The following is a 17,430-nucleotide window of genomic DNA, read 5'->3' as shown; positions in this document are numbered from 1 at the left end:
AAATTTTCATCTTTTATTTGCAGTTACATTAAGAAGCTCATAGAGGACAGAGCGGTTGGTGAGGAAGGTGTCGAGTTACTGCTGTACTGCAACTGGGAAAATCCGCATTTCGCACGTGCTCCACTCGTATGGAATAGTAGCTTATGTCGAAAGGCTGGTTTTAGTATAATGCAGCATTCGCAGCATACCCTCACTGTCGCCGAGCCGTTGAAGAAATTTTGGATAAATAAACGTACAAGAAATAGTTCTGATACTAGCACGTCCATATTCTTGCTAAGGGTCATCAAAAAATTCCATGTGTTGTAAATAATAAAGGGAATGCCGGATTATACTAAAGCCAGCTTCCCGACATAAACTACTATTCCATACGAACACAGAAATATAAATGTATCTAAAACTGAATAACTCAAATCAAATTGGATTGCATTTGCATAATATACCTAATATTGGAATCTGTTTTGATCGTAAAAAATACAACTTGCAATCATTTAGATTATAGTTTTGAAAGAAATTGATTGCAATCGTAAATTATGTAAAAATTGTCAATAACAATCTGCCTAAAATTTCTTTTCTAGTAAGAATTGTATTTATTTTCTAGTAAGAATTGTTTCTTAATTGAAAGTATTTAATACTAATATAATGTAGTGGTTAATGTTTTAAAATGAATTCGCAATATGTCCGCAGCTCAGGTTGATTTAAAGAAATCCGTTTAAATTTTTCGAATTACATCTACTTGAATACAGGATAGGCAGGGTTGCATACAAATGGTAGTTCCGTAAATATTTAAAATATGTTAGTTCATTCAATATTTGCATCTGGGCCAATAAATAATAACAAATATAGCCGAAAAAAACAAAGTTTCAATTAAAACGAGTTTTTATAACCCCCCATAAAATTCCGATTAATTTACATTTAAATACGAAAATAACGATATTTTTTCATGGAGATTTATTTTTTTAATATACCTTGTTTATACCTACACAAAAACCGGATTAGCAAAAAACCGATTGGACTCAACATATATTTCTTTACAGCATTTATCCCCCTGTCTTTATAGCGCACTCGATAAAGTCTTATTCAAAAGTAAACAAAATTGCTATTTTTAAACGACATTTTTTTAATAAATAATTTGCGCGGTTGACCGAAATGGAAACAAACAATAATTGTAATTTATTATAACAATAATACGAATTTAAAACGGGCTGTATAAAGAAAACCAGCCTATTGTCACTTCACTTTCCAATGGTGCTGATTGCTGCAAGAATTATTTAGCGATTTAGAGCATAATCAACACAATATATGCACATAAATATGTATTATTTCACAGATCTCAGGGTCAGCTTAGAAATACGTTACCAAAATTATATAAAATTTAAGTAGGAATTATTTTTATTTATAACGTAAAAGCGCTATCTGACCCAATCTGATAAGTATATTTCCCCTAAAGTTAACCCATTTTATTTAATTTGTCTCTCGTGAAAATATATATTTTATTTAAAATTTTCAGATATGTACATATATTTTAAATTTTTGCTTTAATTTTTGTCTCCTTTTAATATTTAATTAGATACCTTAAGATTAAAATAAGCTTAAAACGAAACAGCGCAGCAACCCTTTTCTGTTCATCTTGAGAACACAAAACCCTCTTTTGTTAAAATTCGGCGCTGCACAAAATCCTGGCTTTTATATTTTCCAACAAAATACCACTTCGCAACCCTGGATTTTCACGAAGCGTTTCATTCGGGTCGTAGTTTGGCTACTTCGGGCCATTCGGTGTTGTATGCCATATTGGCTGCCATATTGTTCACACTGTCATCGCCATATTGAACACCCTGTCAACTATCTGTCAACCCTAAGATATCTCACTTGTATTCTTCCACAATGATGACGGCGGAGAAAAGAAAAGAATTCGAATTTTTCAGCAGTCTAACTGGAACACCTAAAGAATACTGACATTCTGCGTTAAATATTCAAGGAAGGTGGAAGTGCGATCTCTGTGTTTGCAGCCATTTTAATTTCCTAGCGTGCCTTTCGAGCTTTCATAGAATTTTGATTTAACTTATTGTTTAATTTAAGTTGCAGGCAATTTCTTTTAATAAACTAAACTAAGGATTAAACGAATTTATTTGGTTCGTCTCGCATCTTGTGACTACTGTTCTTGGACCTTTTGGGTGGTAAGTGCTTGGCATTTTTTCCCTATTGGTGTGAATTTAGAAAATTGGGGACGCTTTGGCGTCTGAGTTGAGCGGTGACCCGGGTGGCACAGAGGATAGCTTTGGCGACTCAAATGCGTCTTTCGAGGGCCGACAAAATCTAAAAAGGAGGAGGCAGAGAAAGAATAAAAAATCGAGGATGTGTGAAGAAGGGGTTAGGAAAATGCCCGAATTGCAAGGTTTATTGGTCACAAAGGGTACCTCTGGGCGAGAGGCTCTTACGTTGAAGGAAAATACTTCGTGTGGATCACACACTGAAACTAAAGACAATCTCTTGCAGGGAGCTGCAAGTTACCTTAATTTTGTGCAAATTGGTGGTACGATTAGTAAAACTCAGATTAACTTAACCTCAAATAGCGTGGTTGAGAGTGAGGTTGGCAGCAATGATTAACGAGCTAATGTGGCTTCGGCAGTTATGGCGGGAGTGTCGGGCGTCGCTGATGGCGGTTTTTATGGCAACATAACCTCAAATATTGCAGGCTTCGGTATGGAAAATTATGTACAGAGTAGTAGTAGTTTGGGTACTGGTGTTCCTAATGCAATTGGTGGCAATGTGGGAATTGTGTTTCCAGCTGATTACAAGGGTGTGTTTGCAGTCCTTTTAGACACATCGAAATCGAACTTGTTCGCGAATAAAAACATGAAGAATGGCGTGTTCTTATGGAACAAAATCAAACACTTTGGTATAGAGGGGGTAGATGAGGTACGAGCAGTGGGTAGGACGCTGTATAAGATAGTTTTCTATCTGTGAAGGCTGCAAATGACTGTTTATTTAATGAAAATCTTATTAAGGTCAACATAAGGGCCTTTATCCCAAGGTCCTCTGTTGAAACTTGTGGAGTTGTCCGGTATATATTGGAGGACATGACTGATGTGGAGATTTTGGAAAGCATCAAATCAGACGTTAAAGTGACCGCAGTGTACAGGCTAAAGAGACGGGACAGAGAGGACAGGAACAAATTTTTACCCACTCAAACGGTGAAACTAAGTTTTGAAGGTAATCAGTTGCCCGATAGTGTGCAAATCTACTTCGCTAATTGTAGAGTATTGCGTTATTTCCCTGCTGTAAAGCAGTGTTACAATTGTGGCCGGTTGGGTCATACGCGACTTGGGTGTAGGTCCAAAACTCGGTGCATTATGTGTGGGACTGAGGGGAAATGTAATGAAAATTGTGCTAATAAAAATTGCATATTGTGTGGTGACCCCAGACATGTCTCGATGAACAGCAGTGTATGTCCTAGTTGGCAAAAAGAGAAAGAGATTATTGAAGTTATGACGATTAAAAAACTGACTAAGAAGGAGGTATATGAGTCGTACTCACAGTTCAGTTCTGTGAATCGGTTCGATGCGTTAGCTGACTTTGATGAGGTTTTCCCTGCTGTAGGCAAGGGTGCGTCAAATGTTGCTAATGAGGATAGTGAGGTTAATAGGCGTTTAGTCAGGAAAAGATATAATACAGTGGTTAAAGAATCTGTGCAAATGGAGAAAGGCTTGACTCTCAAAGCAGCAAAAGTAAAACCTCCCATTATTCCTGTGTGGTAGCAAACTGGTTGGTCGAAAGTGTCGGAGATTGACAAGATAATAAATGCATTATGCAATAGATTTTTTATTGCCAAAGATGATCCGCTCATCTCGGTTATTGCTGCATTAAAGTATAATGATGGAGAGTGTGAGGCCATTGATGAGAGGGTGGACAGGGTGAGAAACAGTAACAGTAATTATGGTAAAAGTTCTGCAATATAACTGCCAAAGTCTTAAAACAAATAAGAGTTATATAGATAGTTTCATTATACAAAATCGGATAGACATAGTTGCACTACAAGGGATTTTCTCGCATGATGACAGTAAGGAGGACCACAAGCTGGTGAACTACAAACTTTTGAAGAAGACCAGGCCTGATGGGTATGGGGGTGTTGCGATTGGTTTCAGAAATGATATTAAGTTTAGAAAGGTTAAGTATCCAACTCAGTATGATTTATTAATTGCGAAAACATTGAACCTAACATGCAATCTGACAACTTGTTGCGTATATTTTCCACCGAATATCACGGCTGCATCTTTTGAATCAGAAATTTCAAAGTTATTTGTGTTCTTGAATGGGCAGAAAAATGTTCTCTTGTTGGAAGACTTTAATGCTAGAATGGTCAGGTGGGGTGATACTGTGGACTTTCCAAAGGGGAGAGTGTTGTGTGATCTTCTTGTGTGTTCTCAATTGCGTTGTTTGAACAATGGGTCCAAGACGTACTTTGTGCACTCAGTATTAACTGGTGGTGGACATAGCAGTGTCCTTGATCTTACTTTTACTAATATTGTGACTGGTGTTGAGTGGATGTGCAAGTCGATGTATGTTGGTGGAAGCCATCACTGTCCCATTGTGGTAGTTCAAAGCAGCCTTTTCTTTTTGTATCTAAAAATTTGTTGAATAGGGAACTAGGGAAGATTGATGGTGTTACTAGCATTCAGGAGTTGACTGAGTCCTTGGCTAAAGCAAGGCATAAGGCTACAATTGACTTAAATAAGTTTAAGCCCTCTCCCAAAGCTTGGTGGAATGATTCACTGGCAAAAGAATATAGACTTCTTAATGCAGCGCGGTGTAAGGCAAGGAAGACTAACAGGACCGAAGACACAGAGGAGGCGTGCAGGTTGTTAGAGAATTGGAAAGTACTGGTCAAGGAGGCGTAGAAAGCAAACTTCCTTGAGGCTGTTGAGCTGAACACGAGAAGGGCCTGGTTCTTCATTAACAATGTAAAGAATATGAACAGAAATTCGGTTTCGCAGTGGCCTTCAGTGGAGGATGCAGCTTACTTAAATTTTCTTAATAATCAGATAGTAAATGTTAACTCCCCATCACTTGATGTCATGATGGACAGTCGACAATCTGAGTCTGGGGTGCAAGCTTTGGACTGTAGCAGGATTTTTTCACAGCTTTCGGTTTCTATCGCTAAGAAAAAGTCGTCAGCCGGTGGAGACGATAAAATCACGTACAGAATGCTGAGAGCGGTTCCTGAGGGAACATGGGCTTCTGTGGTTCGGTTGTTACAGTGGCATTTTAATGAGAGCCAAATTGATGACTCGTGGCGTAGAATAAGGATAGTTACGATTCCGAAGGGCAATGCCAGTGTAGATGAGATTGAAAATTTCAGACCCATTTCCTTAATTTCGGTAATGGTAAAAAGCATTAACATGGCGGTCAAGGAGTTGCTTACTGAATGTCTGGAATCAGATAATAAGTTGCCTTCTAGGTGTTTCGCGTATAGAAAGAATAAGTCAACGGCGATGTGTTTAACCGAATGTTTGCAGGTCATTGGTAGTGAAAAGTTTAAGAAAAAGAAGGTTTTTGTCTGTGCTCTGGATCTCTCGAATGCGTTTAATTGCGTGGACATTGTCAAGTTGGTCCAATTGCTTAAGGAATATGGTGTACATCAAAAAATCTATAGTTGGATCTACAACTTTCTACATAGGCGGACTCTGATTTTGAGGAATAGTGAACTTGTGGTGGAGAATGGGTTACCTCAGGGGAGCTGCCTATCTCCGGTCCTTTCCAATGCGTATACAGCTGGTCTCCACTGTTTTGAAGATGGAAGCACTCACATCTTTCAATTTTCAGATGACTTTCTGCTTGTTTCAACAGGCAGAACCACTGCAGGTGCACTTAAAAATTTACAAGAGAAGCTTGTAGAGTTCTATAATGCATGTGTTGGTCTTTGCCTAAAAATTAACATTGTAAAAACAAAGTTTATGTACATGGATAGGGGTTGTAGAAACTCATTTTCCTTAAGACTAGATAGTGGTAATATTGATCAGGTGAGACAGCTGAAATTTCTTGGTAGGATTGTATGTGCTTCGGGTGCACTGAGAGACCACGTTGTAAAAGTCAGGAAGGAAATTGTTCCGGCTACTAACCTAATAAAGCGCCTTACCTCTATAAAGGCTGGTCTGGCACCTAAGGTTTCGTTAAACATTTACAAAGCATTTGTGAGGGCTAAGGCGGAGTATGGCTGCACAACTTGGGCTAATGCTCCTTTTGGTTATAATAAGAAATTATCTTGCGTTGTTAACGAAACCTTGAGAAGGTGTATTGGTGTGCCGCCCAGTGCTCCAATCCACTCCAGGTTTGCACTTGCTGGTGAACTGCCTCCCTTGGTTAGGGCGAGATGGTTAACTGTGAAAGAACTAGTAAAACAGTGGTTTAGTAATGCACATTTTAGAGAAATGCTTATAACCACACCACAAATAGATACCAGCTATAGCGCTATGTACTATAAATACCATGGCGCATATTCATAGTCATATTTAGTACTCAACTAAGTCGAAACTATTCTAAGTCACAACTAAAGCTATTCAAAGTCGCCTTAATTTCGACTTTTCTGGCTAAGTACCAACTTAAAATTTAGTTTCGGCTGCAGCTGCAACTAAGTCGTAACTAAGAAAGTATTTTGTCAAATTAAGGGAAAACAGACGAAATATGTAAAAAATAAGTTGGTAGAGGGTGATTTTGATAATATTGAATAATCTCCCATGAAAATTTACAAAGATCGATCCATTTTAATCGGAAGANAATAATCTCCAATTAAAATTTACAAAGATCGATCCATTTTAATCGGAAGATGAAATTAAATGCGTATTACAATTCAAATAAAGCTACATCACAATTTTATAATTGGAATAATTTATATAAATTCTCAAATAATAAGTCAGTTTCACGCTAGTTCTTTTAAGGTAAGTTTGTGCGAATATGTAATGCAAAACTAGTAATTTTTAGCAAAAAAAAAACCGACTTCAACTCCCATATAAAAAGTATATATATATATATATATCTCATGATCCGCTGATCGGATCTTAACCAGATTAGTATGGGACCAGATTAGTATGAGACACTACCTTTCCGATGCAAAAAGAATTATCGAAATCGGTTGACGTGGTCCAAAGTTATGCGGCAACATACATAAAAAAAAAAAAAAAAAATATTCCGACGAACTGATAACCTCCTCCTTTTTTGGAAGTCGGTTAATAAAAGAAAGCTCGATCGGCGATCACTGAAACGCAGCTAGCAAATGTATACTCGAAAAAGCAATGTTGCCACTTTTTCTCTTTAAACCATGTTCGAATCGTGGAAGTTTTGGAAGATCACAGGGTTGCTTTTAGCATTTAGATTCTTGATGCAAAAATGGAGTTGCATTTAGGTGACGAATTTTTTATGGATAAGGGCCGGTTGTTCAATGTCTGATTAGCGCAAATCGGTGGTAGAAGCTCCGGTTAAGCACAACTACTGTTTTATCGATCACATGTTACATGCATGATGTCGAAATCGTCGATAGTGTAGTGGTAGTGATAAACAGACATTGAACAACCGGCCCTTAGGGCCGGTTTCTCTATCTCCGGTTAACACTAATCCCCCGGTAAACATCGTTACCGACCTTATCGACTCCCTGTTATATGCATGGAGTTAGAACGTCGATAACAATATTTAACCGGGGAGTTAGTGTTAACCAGAGATGGAGAAACCGGCCCTTAATGTACAATTAGGGCCGGTTACTCAATGTCCGGTTAACACTAATCTGCGGTTAAACATCATTATCGAAGTCTTCGACTCCGTGCATACAACAGGGAGTCGGTAACGTCGATAACTATGTATAAACGGAGATTAGTGTTAACCAGACATTGAGTAACCGGCCCTTAGAGTAGCATTTAGAGCTAAATGCGCTAAATGTGCTTTTACGCGTAAAGGCTGGTATGCAGCTCCCAAGAAATCGGTCAAGAAAAATTTGCCATTATTTCGTGTGTGTATCCAAGGAATTTTGACATTTTTGATACTTCACAGCCTGTTGCCTCACTCTTTCCTCAAGAAATAATGGAACGGGCATATATTTCTGTTGCAAACCTGGGTTGCCTTGTGCTCTTTTTTCACAAAAAACTTTTGAAAACCGTAGTAAAAAGCGTAGCAAATTTCTTAAGAACTGCGTACTGTCTGAAGGAAATTTGACTCAAGGAAATTTCTTAGCCATTTCTTGTACGTCATTTTGTATAGAATTTTAGCGTTTCTTGAGAACAGCATACAGGCCTTAAGCAAAAACAGCCTATAAATCAAAAAATGTAGGAGAATAAAAAAACTAAAATCTGATTTTCTTAATATTAAACTTTTCAACAAGAAACGTGGTTTAATTTTACTAAACTAAAAAACTATATGTATTTTAGTTAGAATAAATAGAACAAATGTTAAAAAGCGGTAACTTGAGTGACAATATTAGGGAATTTCAGTGCATTTTAAGTTTTGCGTACATTCACTTTCACTTGGGAATTGTGAAAATCTGCAAAACCAAAGTGACGGCCCGATGGACGGGCCACTTTTTTCGTGGTTGGACATAGCCTTGAAGTACTTGAATCATGTAAATCGGGTATATTTAAAGAAATCTAGCTTCCCATGTCATAATGAACGCAGCTGAATATAAGATTCGTTCATGATCTACGATGTACTTGACAGAATTACCAGTTTTTACCCGAAAGCGTTTACTTTGGATTTACTCCCTTCGAAAGCAAATTTGCCTTGGAGAGTTTTTCCGTAAAGGCTGGTATGCAGCTCTCAAGAAATCCGTCAAGAAAAATTTGCCATTATTTCGTGTGTGTGTCCAAGGAATTTTGACATTTTCGATACTTCACAGCCTGTTGCCTCACTCTTTCCTCAAGAAATAATGGAACGGGCATATATTTCTGTTGCAAAGCTGGGTTGCCTTGTGCTCTTTTTTCACAAAAAACTTTAGAAAACCGTAGTAAAAAGCGTAGCAAATTTCTTAAGAACTGCGTACTGCCTGAAGGAAATTTGACTTAAGAAAATTTCTTAGCCATTTCTTGTACGTCATTTTGTATGGAATTTTAGCTTTTCTTGAGAACTGCATACAGGCCTTAAGTTGTGAAACGAAACTATTTTGTTTATAAAAATAAGTACCGCTAGGAAAATTCTTTTGTTATTCTATTTAGTAAATAAACATCTACTTAATAACTTAACTTAATAACAGATCCATGATTTTGCCCGTCATATTTGTTTGGGTGGGCTTTAGATTGGTAACCCCGGAGTACACAGTCCTGCTGCCATTTGCACATATTCTGCATGTCCTCTCATAATAATTAAACAACTGAAATTTCTTGGTAGGATTGTATGTGCTTCGGGTGCACTGAGAGACCACGTTGTAAAAGTCAGGAAGGAAATTGTTGCGGCTACTAACTTAATAAAGCGCCTTACCTCTATAAAGGCTGGTCTGGCACCTAAGGTTTCGTTAAACATTTACAAAGCATTTGTGAGGGCGTTGTTAACGACACCTTGAGAAGGTGTATTGGTGTGCCGCCCAGTGCTCCAATCCACTCCAGGTTTGCACTTGCTGGTGAACTGGCTCCCTTGTNCAAAAAAGTGGATAAAAGCAACTGTCTATGCCCACTTGCAAAGATGAACTGTCAAAGTAAGTAACGAGAGATGTGGTCGACTGAAGCACAAATGATTGGCGCATATTCATAGTCATATTTAGTACTCAACTAAGTCGAAACTATTCTAAGTCACAACTAAAGCTATTCATAGTCGCCTTAGTTTCGACTTTTCTGGCTAAGTACCAACTTAAAATTTAGTTTCTGCTGCAGCTGCAACTAAGTCGTAACTAAGAAAGTATTTTATCAAATTAAGGGAAAACAGACGAAATATGTAAAAAATAAGTTGGTAGAGGGTGATTTTGATAATATTGAATAATCTCCCATGAAAATTTACAAAGATCGATCCATTTTAATCGGAAGATGAAATTAAATGCGTATTACAATTCGAATAAAGCTACATCACAATTTTATAATTGGAATAATTTATATAAATTCTCAAATAATAAGTCAGTTTCACGCTAGTTCTTTTAAAGTAAGTTTGGGCATAACAGTTAGATATCTACTATTTGTATGTTTCACAGCGTGCTTTCGATAAACATCGACTTCACATCACTGCGGTTGTTTTGGCTATTTCACACAATTAACAAGAAAATGATACTTTATTCTTTTGCATAATCATGCAATGAAAATAAAAATTACATAAACGGATGATCAAACTTGACATTATTTAATAAAAATGTAATTTTTCCAAAATATGGTAAAGAAAAATCGATACATTTTCCCACTCGTTTTGCTATATCGTAAACAAGAATGATAGAATACCAGATTGCGCCGTCCTGGGCGTTGACATTTGTGTACCACAAGTAAACAAAGAATAGAGCGAAAAGAACAACGAGTTGAAACTGCCAAAGCAGTTCACTTTACAGCAAAAAACGTGTTTAAATTTTGCTAAATGTGAAAATATTGCATTTTTCACCTAATCTATTAGAGAATAGTGAACATTTTAGTGCACTCCATTGCTTTGCAATTGAGGCTGCTTCAGCAAACGTTTTAGTGCACTCCATTGCTTTGCAATTAAGGCTGCTGCAGAAAACTACAGCAGCATCTCTGCGGGACTGATTAGTTAACTTGCTAATGGAGGCTGCGTGGAGCAGAAACAAAATCATTGTGAGGAAATGCTGTTAATATAATAATAGAGAAACATTTCGGGAACGGCTTTGCCGTGCCCTATGTACACAAAATGCAGCGATTCGTCCCAGCGCTACACTTGCATCTACGCTTCTTGCATCTTGACGGCTGTCGCAATATAACACACAGCACTTCATTGAATTAGTTTTTAAGCAGTCTTCAACTAAAAAATTACTCGCAAATTGCAAATTAACACAATTTAAACTGATTTTTCACTTATAATTAAATTCTCTTTAGCTGATTTGTAAACAAAGGTTTATTTACTAGTTACCACAACTGTCAAAATCGGCAAATCCAAAGTAGCGGTACCACTGACGGCGCCACCTTTGTTCGCTGCACCGTGTATCGTAAACTAAGTCGAAACTACTTAGTAGAAGTCTGAAATGCGACTATGAATAGAAGTAAATTTTTAGTTGGTACTTAAATTTAAGTAGCAACTTTGTTAGTTTCGACCTACTTGCTGGACTATGAATACGCGCCCATGAAATTTTTGATAGAATTAATACAAATGTAAATTTTAAGACACATCCCTGCCTGACTGTTCAGAAGTCTGGTTTTGCCTGATCTAAACGGAATTACACTAGTTGTCAGCTTATTGCAATGTACAACGAAATGAAGAGTTTACTGATTGATGAGCAAGAATGATAGAATACAAGATTGCGCCGTCCTGGGCGTTGACATTTGTGTACCACAAGTAAACAAAGAATAGAGCGAAAAGAAGAACGAGTTGAAACAGCCAAAGCAGTTCACTTTACTGCGAAAAACATTTTTAATTTTGCCAAATGCGAAATTATTGCATTTTTCACCTAATCTATTAAAGAACAGTGAACATTGTAGTGCACTCCATTGCTTTGCAATTGAGGCTGCTTCAGCAAACGTTTTAGTGCACTCCATTGCTTTGCAATTAAGGCTGCTGCAGAAAACTGCAGCAGCATCTCTGCGGGACTGATTAGTTAACTTGCTAATGGAGGCTGCGTGGAGCAGAAACAAAATCATTGTGAGGAAATGCTGTTAATATAATAATAGAGAAACATTTCGGGAACGGCTTTGCCGTGCCCTATGTACACAAAATGCAGCGATTCGTCCCAGCGCTACACTTGCATCTACGCTTCTTGCATCTTGACGGTTGTCGCAATTTAACACACAGCACTTCATTGTATTAGTTTTTACGCAGTCTTCAACTCAAAAATCACTCACAAATTGCAAATTAACACGATTTAAACTGATTTTTCACTTATAATTCAAATTTCTCTTTCGCTGATTTGTAAACAAAGGTTTATTTACAAGTTACCACAACTGTCAAAATCGGCAAAACCAAAGTAGCGGTACCACTGACGGCGCCACCTTTGTTCGCTTCACCGTGATTGATGAGGGTTTTCATGTTTTCTCTACGGATGCTTCGTGCGACAGCGATAGTGTTGGGTGTGGAGTTTATGATCTGTATAGAAATGTTTCCTTTCTGTATAGGTGGGATGAAAAGTATGCATCGATTACTGGAGAGCTTGTTGCAATTAGACAGGTGGTGGTTATGATTGTGAAACCAAAGCAGCAATATTCTCGGATAGTTTATCGGCCCTGGGAGTATTGGACAAGAAAGTCACAAATAATTTTATTGTATCGGAAATACATAATATGTTGTATGGACAGCGGGAGACGTTAAGGGAGGTTCGATTTAAATGGGTTCCGGGACATGTGGGTATTCAGTTGAATGAGAAGGCTGACCTGGCTGCCAAAACGGCTGCCTCTGTGGGTCAAGGCATATCGATTGGTCTAACCCCATATGAAGCTCTATTGAGGCTTCAGAATGTTATATGGGGAGAATGGGATGTAGAATTTAAAGAGCTCAATTGCACGGTTGGTCGGAAGTCTGCTGAATACTCTCCTGACATCATAAGGAAACCGTGGTTTAAAGACAGTAAAGTAGATATGAATTGCATGGAGATTAAGCTTATTAATCGCCTTATGGTAGGGCACACATATTGCAATTACTATCTTAGCAAATTCAATCCTTGGCGCTCGGGTTACTGCTCAACGTGTAATGTCCCTGACACAGCTGAACATATAATTTTTGAATGCCGGGCACTTGAGTCTGTGAGGAATGATTTTGAAATTTTTACTAAATTTAGGGGTTTAGTCGAGTTGTTGAAGTCTAAAAATTTGAAGTATTATAGTCAGCTTATTAAGTTCCTCAAGGACACAGATAAGTTAGTGTTGTTATAAAAAAAAAATAAAAACAAATTAAATAAAGATGCGGGAGGAAAAAAAAGGGGGGAAAAAAAGAAAAATAATAATAATAACATACATACAGTTAAAAAAGGAGAAAATAAAAATAAAAAATTAGAAAATTACAATTACAAATGTTTTGTGTAAAAATGTGACCCAAATGGGCATTATTACAGTTAACTGTCCTTGTTAAAAAAAAGGAAAAAAAATAAAAATAATAATATATTGAAAACGACTATCAACAGAATGTCTGTTTTGACAAGTTAAGATACATAAGGAAATTATAATAATAGATATACAATTTTAGTTTAAAGTCATTGTTAAATTATTACCAGTTCACTGCGTCTCAGTATTTGTCGAATTTCATTTGTACAAGAGCTCGAAAGGTTTTTGTTTTTGTTTAGAATTATAATTGATACCTCATCTTGAGTTCTGGCTACGCCACAGATTGACAAACAGAAACCTCGTCGTTGCCGTTTGCGGAGAACCAATGAGCGTGTTCATTGTTGCTGTCAATACTATCGGCTGAGATTTAGTATAAGTTGTTCTAATCTAACATAACATTTAAGGAGAACCTGGCGGTTTAGGGACTCCATCCACGTCCTGCCAATTAAGACGCTACGGGAGTAGTGTGTACATATCCAAAAATAAAAAATAAAGAATACTGACCTTTGAGCTAGAGAAAAAAAGTGGGCGTTTGCCGCCCTTTTTTTCGGATTTTAACGGCATATTTTTTTTTTTGTGCAAATTGACAGGGGCGTCGATAGGGGGCTAAACGTGGAATTTTCAGCATTTTCAAAAGCTTATATTTCGAAAACTATTCAACCGATTTTCGAAATATGGACACAGTTGGAAAGGTTTTTGAAGGGCCTTTCATCGATATGTATATATCGATATATATATATTTATGTATATAGTGTATATACATTGCTAAATTATGGCAAATTTTTTTTAATGTATGTTTTTCTTTAAAAAATATGTAATTAACTATATTAACAGATATGTTTATCAGAAAGAGCACAAAAATACCGTTAATTTGATATATGACTTCTAGCAAAAAATTCTTGTGGACATCATATTTGACTGAATATATATAAAAATATAGTTTTATATGAAAAAGGAAAAGCGCCGAAAGCTACGCTATCCGCTGTATTTTTGCGTAGAATTCCTTTCTGCGTAGGCGGCCTTCGGCCGTGCTTAGGGATTATGACCCTCACAACGTAGAATTCTCCTTTCTGTGTTTCCAAAGAAAAGGGGCAGAACACCTTTTGCAGAGAACACCTTTCTGCGTAGGCGGCCTTTGGCCGCGCTTAGGGATTATAGCCCTCACAACGTAGAATTCTCCTGTCTATGTTACCAAAGAAAAGGGGCAGAACACCTTTTGCAGAGAACACCTTTCTGCGTAGGCGGCCTTTGGCCGCGCTTAGGGATTATAGCCCTCACAACGTAGAATTCTCCTGTCTATGTTACCAAAGAAAAGGGGCAGAACACCTTTTGCAGAGAACACCTTTTTGCCTAGGTGGCCTTCGGCCGCGCTTAGGGATTATAACCCTCACTACGTACAATTCTTCTTTCTGTGTTGCCAAATAAAAGGGGCTGAACACCTTTTGCAGAGAACATATAAAATTAATACTGTTTTTTTTTGTTTTTTCGAAGGAGGGAAACGATATACACAAGCTCTTATTAATTATGAAATTTATGATGAAACAAAAACACCTTTTTATTAAGCTTGTAAAATTGTTTTTACAAGCTTAATAAAAAGGTGTTTTTGTTTCATCATAAATTTCATAATTAATACTGTTGTTTTATTGCACTGCTGGCAGTTGTACTTAAACCTAACTATATAAAATTATACGGCAAATTAAAGGTATTTTATGGTCTTTCCGATAAACATATTTGTTAATATAGTTAATTACGTATTTTTCTTACGAAAAACATACATTTGTATAAAAAAAATTGCCATAATTTCGTTTTTTTTCACTTTTTCTGAAAATATGTTTAAATTATATACATAGAAATATATATTGAATGTGCAAAAATCCTACTGAAAAGGAAAAAATAAATTTTAAACCAAAAATTCAATACAAAAACTTGAATTGTTTTAACCATAACCGAACATTTGTTTGTGTATATATTCATTTGTCGGTGCTGTCAATTAAAATTTCCTCACTTAATTAGGAAACAAAACAAACAGAGTTAATCACAAATTGATCCAGATTTCTATCAGCATCACATCGATGTTCAATTTTCTTAACTTTTCTTTATCCAAATAATGTAAAACAATAAATGAAATCTGGATCGGCGATCACTGAAACGCAGCTAGCCACTGTATACTCGAAAAAGCAATGTTGCCATTTTTTCTCAATAAACCATGTTCGAATCCCGGAAATTTTTGAAGATCACAGGGTTGCTTTTAGCATTTAGATTCTTGATGCAAAAATTGAGTTGCATTTAATTGCATTTAGATGACGAATTTTGTAGCATTTAGAGCTAAATGCGAGATGCGCTTTTACGCGTAAGCAAAAACAGCCCATTAGTCTCTTGCTCTTCTCTCGTGTGTGTTCACAGTCATTTTCAGGGTTGCATTAGGAGAGAAAAGTTCTAATATTTCAAGGTGGTGAATTTGGTGAAATTGGAGATTTGACGGCAATATTCCCCACCCCGTAAATAACCTCAGGGTTGTTTACCATCATCCAAGCCGACATCCAATGTAGCTACCTTCGTCGCCGGCCTCTCCATCACTTCAAGTTGGGTCTTAATTGTTACTCGCCTCACCTGACCGTCTTTCGCAGTTACTGTGCCGATTACTCTTCCTTTTGGCCACATGTTTCTCGCGAGATTTTCGTCTACGACGTTGACGATGCTGCCGACAGTTATTGGTGAAGATTTATGGAACCATTTGACTCGCTTGGTGAGCACCGGTATGTACTCTTTTACCCAACGCTGCCAGAAACGCTCTCCGAAAAGCTGTTCTTGATGCCAACGCTGCCTAAGATCCATTCCGTCGTTGCAGGGAGGTTTGTAGCCTTCCGCCGATCCCATTAGCAAGTGATTTGGAGTCAGCGCGATGTCATCCGACGACTCGAGGCTTACGAAAGTGAGTGGTCGCGAATTAATAGTGAACTCTGCCTCCATTAACGCGCTTCGCAGACTTTCGTCGTTGAAGGAATAATTCGGGCATATGCTCCGCAAGACGGTTTTCGTCGTTCGAACGAGACGTTCCCGTGCGCCTCCCATATGGGGGGCTACCCGGTGGGTTAAAGTGCCATTTGATGCGATCGTATTTGACGGTCATCTTGCCGAAGTCAATTTCGATGAGCTTCTCCCGCACAAGCTTTTCGGTGGCCTTGAAATTGGTCCCGTTGTCGGAATAGATTTCTGATGGAGTACCACGCCTTGCCATGAAGTTGCGAAGACATATGATGCATGAGCTGGTGTCGAGACTATACGCGATTTCAAAGTGTACATCTCGAGGAAGTCAAACAAGTAAAGAGTGCGACCCATCTCTTTTCTTTGTGCCTACCGACGTTTACAAGGATCGGCCCGAAGTAGTCTACACCTGTAAATGAAAATGGTTTCGTGTAGCTGGCATAGTCGATTTTGCATCTTTGGCAGGCATGTCGCACTGACTAATATAGTATGCGTAAACGTGCAATATAGTATGAACTTTGGACATGATAACGGTCTCATGTGATAGATGGTGGTTATTTTCATGATAAGCTCTCACTATCAAAAGCGTCGTGTGGTCTTCCCTCGGCATAACAATGGCATCCATTCGGCAGTTAATGGAAGCAGCTCTCCCTGCATCCGCAATATCCCATTGCTATCCAGGTAGACGTTTAGCGCGGATAGTTTGCTTTGCTTTCGGAGTGGTTGCCCTGAATGTAATGTGTTAATCTCTGAAGAGAATGCCCTTACCTGCGCTTGTTTGTATAGCAGATTCTCGGCCTTGCCAATCATCTCTGGTGTAACTTCGCTTGGTTTATTATAGCCTTGTCGCTTGGCTTTTAACCGAGCAACGTACAAATAAAACGTCGCCGTCGCCCTATAGAGCCGACGCCAATTAGAGAAGTACTTTACATTTACCCTGGTTGCCGGATTTTTCTGCGTTACATGCACATGTTTGGGTGGGTCTGGCCACATACTACTCGGCGTGAACAGGAATTCGGAAAGTAATGACTTGCGTTATCACTGCGATGCGTACTTACTACCGCTTGATCATTTTCCATCTTCATCGGACTTTCAACGCATTCGCTGTGGAGTAGTGGGTGATGTCTTTGCGTACAGCATTCACGCCGCAATTCTTTTTTAAAAAACACGCCCTGCGATCGGTTTTGAGGCACCTATAGCAAGCTTTGTCTCTTTGGACCATATTCCACCTCTGGCTGCTGGACAGGTTCTGAAACTTTTCGCATTGCGCTGCACTATAGTCGGTCCCTCCGCATGCGAT

The 17,430-nt window shown here is 38.0% G+C and overlaps 1 long non-coding RNA gene across 1 annotated transcript; it reads left to right on the top strand.

Moving 5' to 3' along the window:
- The first annotated feature begins 6 nt into the window (after positions 1-6).
- On the top strand, positions 7-9,873 carry LOC108359825 (uncharacterized). Its single transcript, XR_001847000.1, has 3 exons — positions 7-574; positions 6,184-6,188; positions 9,862-9,873. It is a non-coding gene; the product is annotated as an uncharacterized LOC108359825 (long non-coding RNA).
- The last annotated feature ends 7,557 nt before the right edge of the window (positions 9,874-17,430 follow it).

Source organism: Rhagoletis zephyria, unplaced genomic scaffold, assembly GCF_001687245.7.
Source record: "Rhagoletis zephyria isolate East Lansing unplaced genomic scaffold, Rhagoletis_zephyria_1.1 Rzeph_scaffold_00471, whole genome shotgun sequence".
Taxonomy (NCBI): domain Eukaryota; kingdom Metazoa; phylum Arthropoda; class Insecta; order Diptera; family Tephritidae; genus Rhagoletis; species Rhagoletis zephyria.
This window is presented reverse-complemented; position numbering and strand designations above follow the sequence as displayed.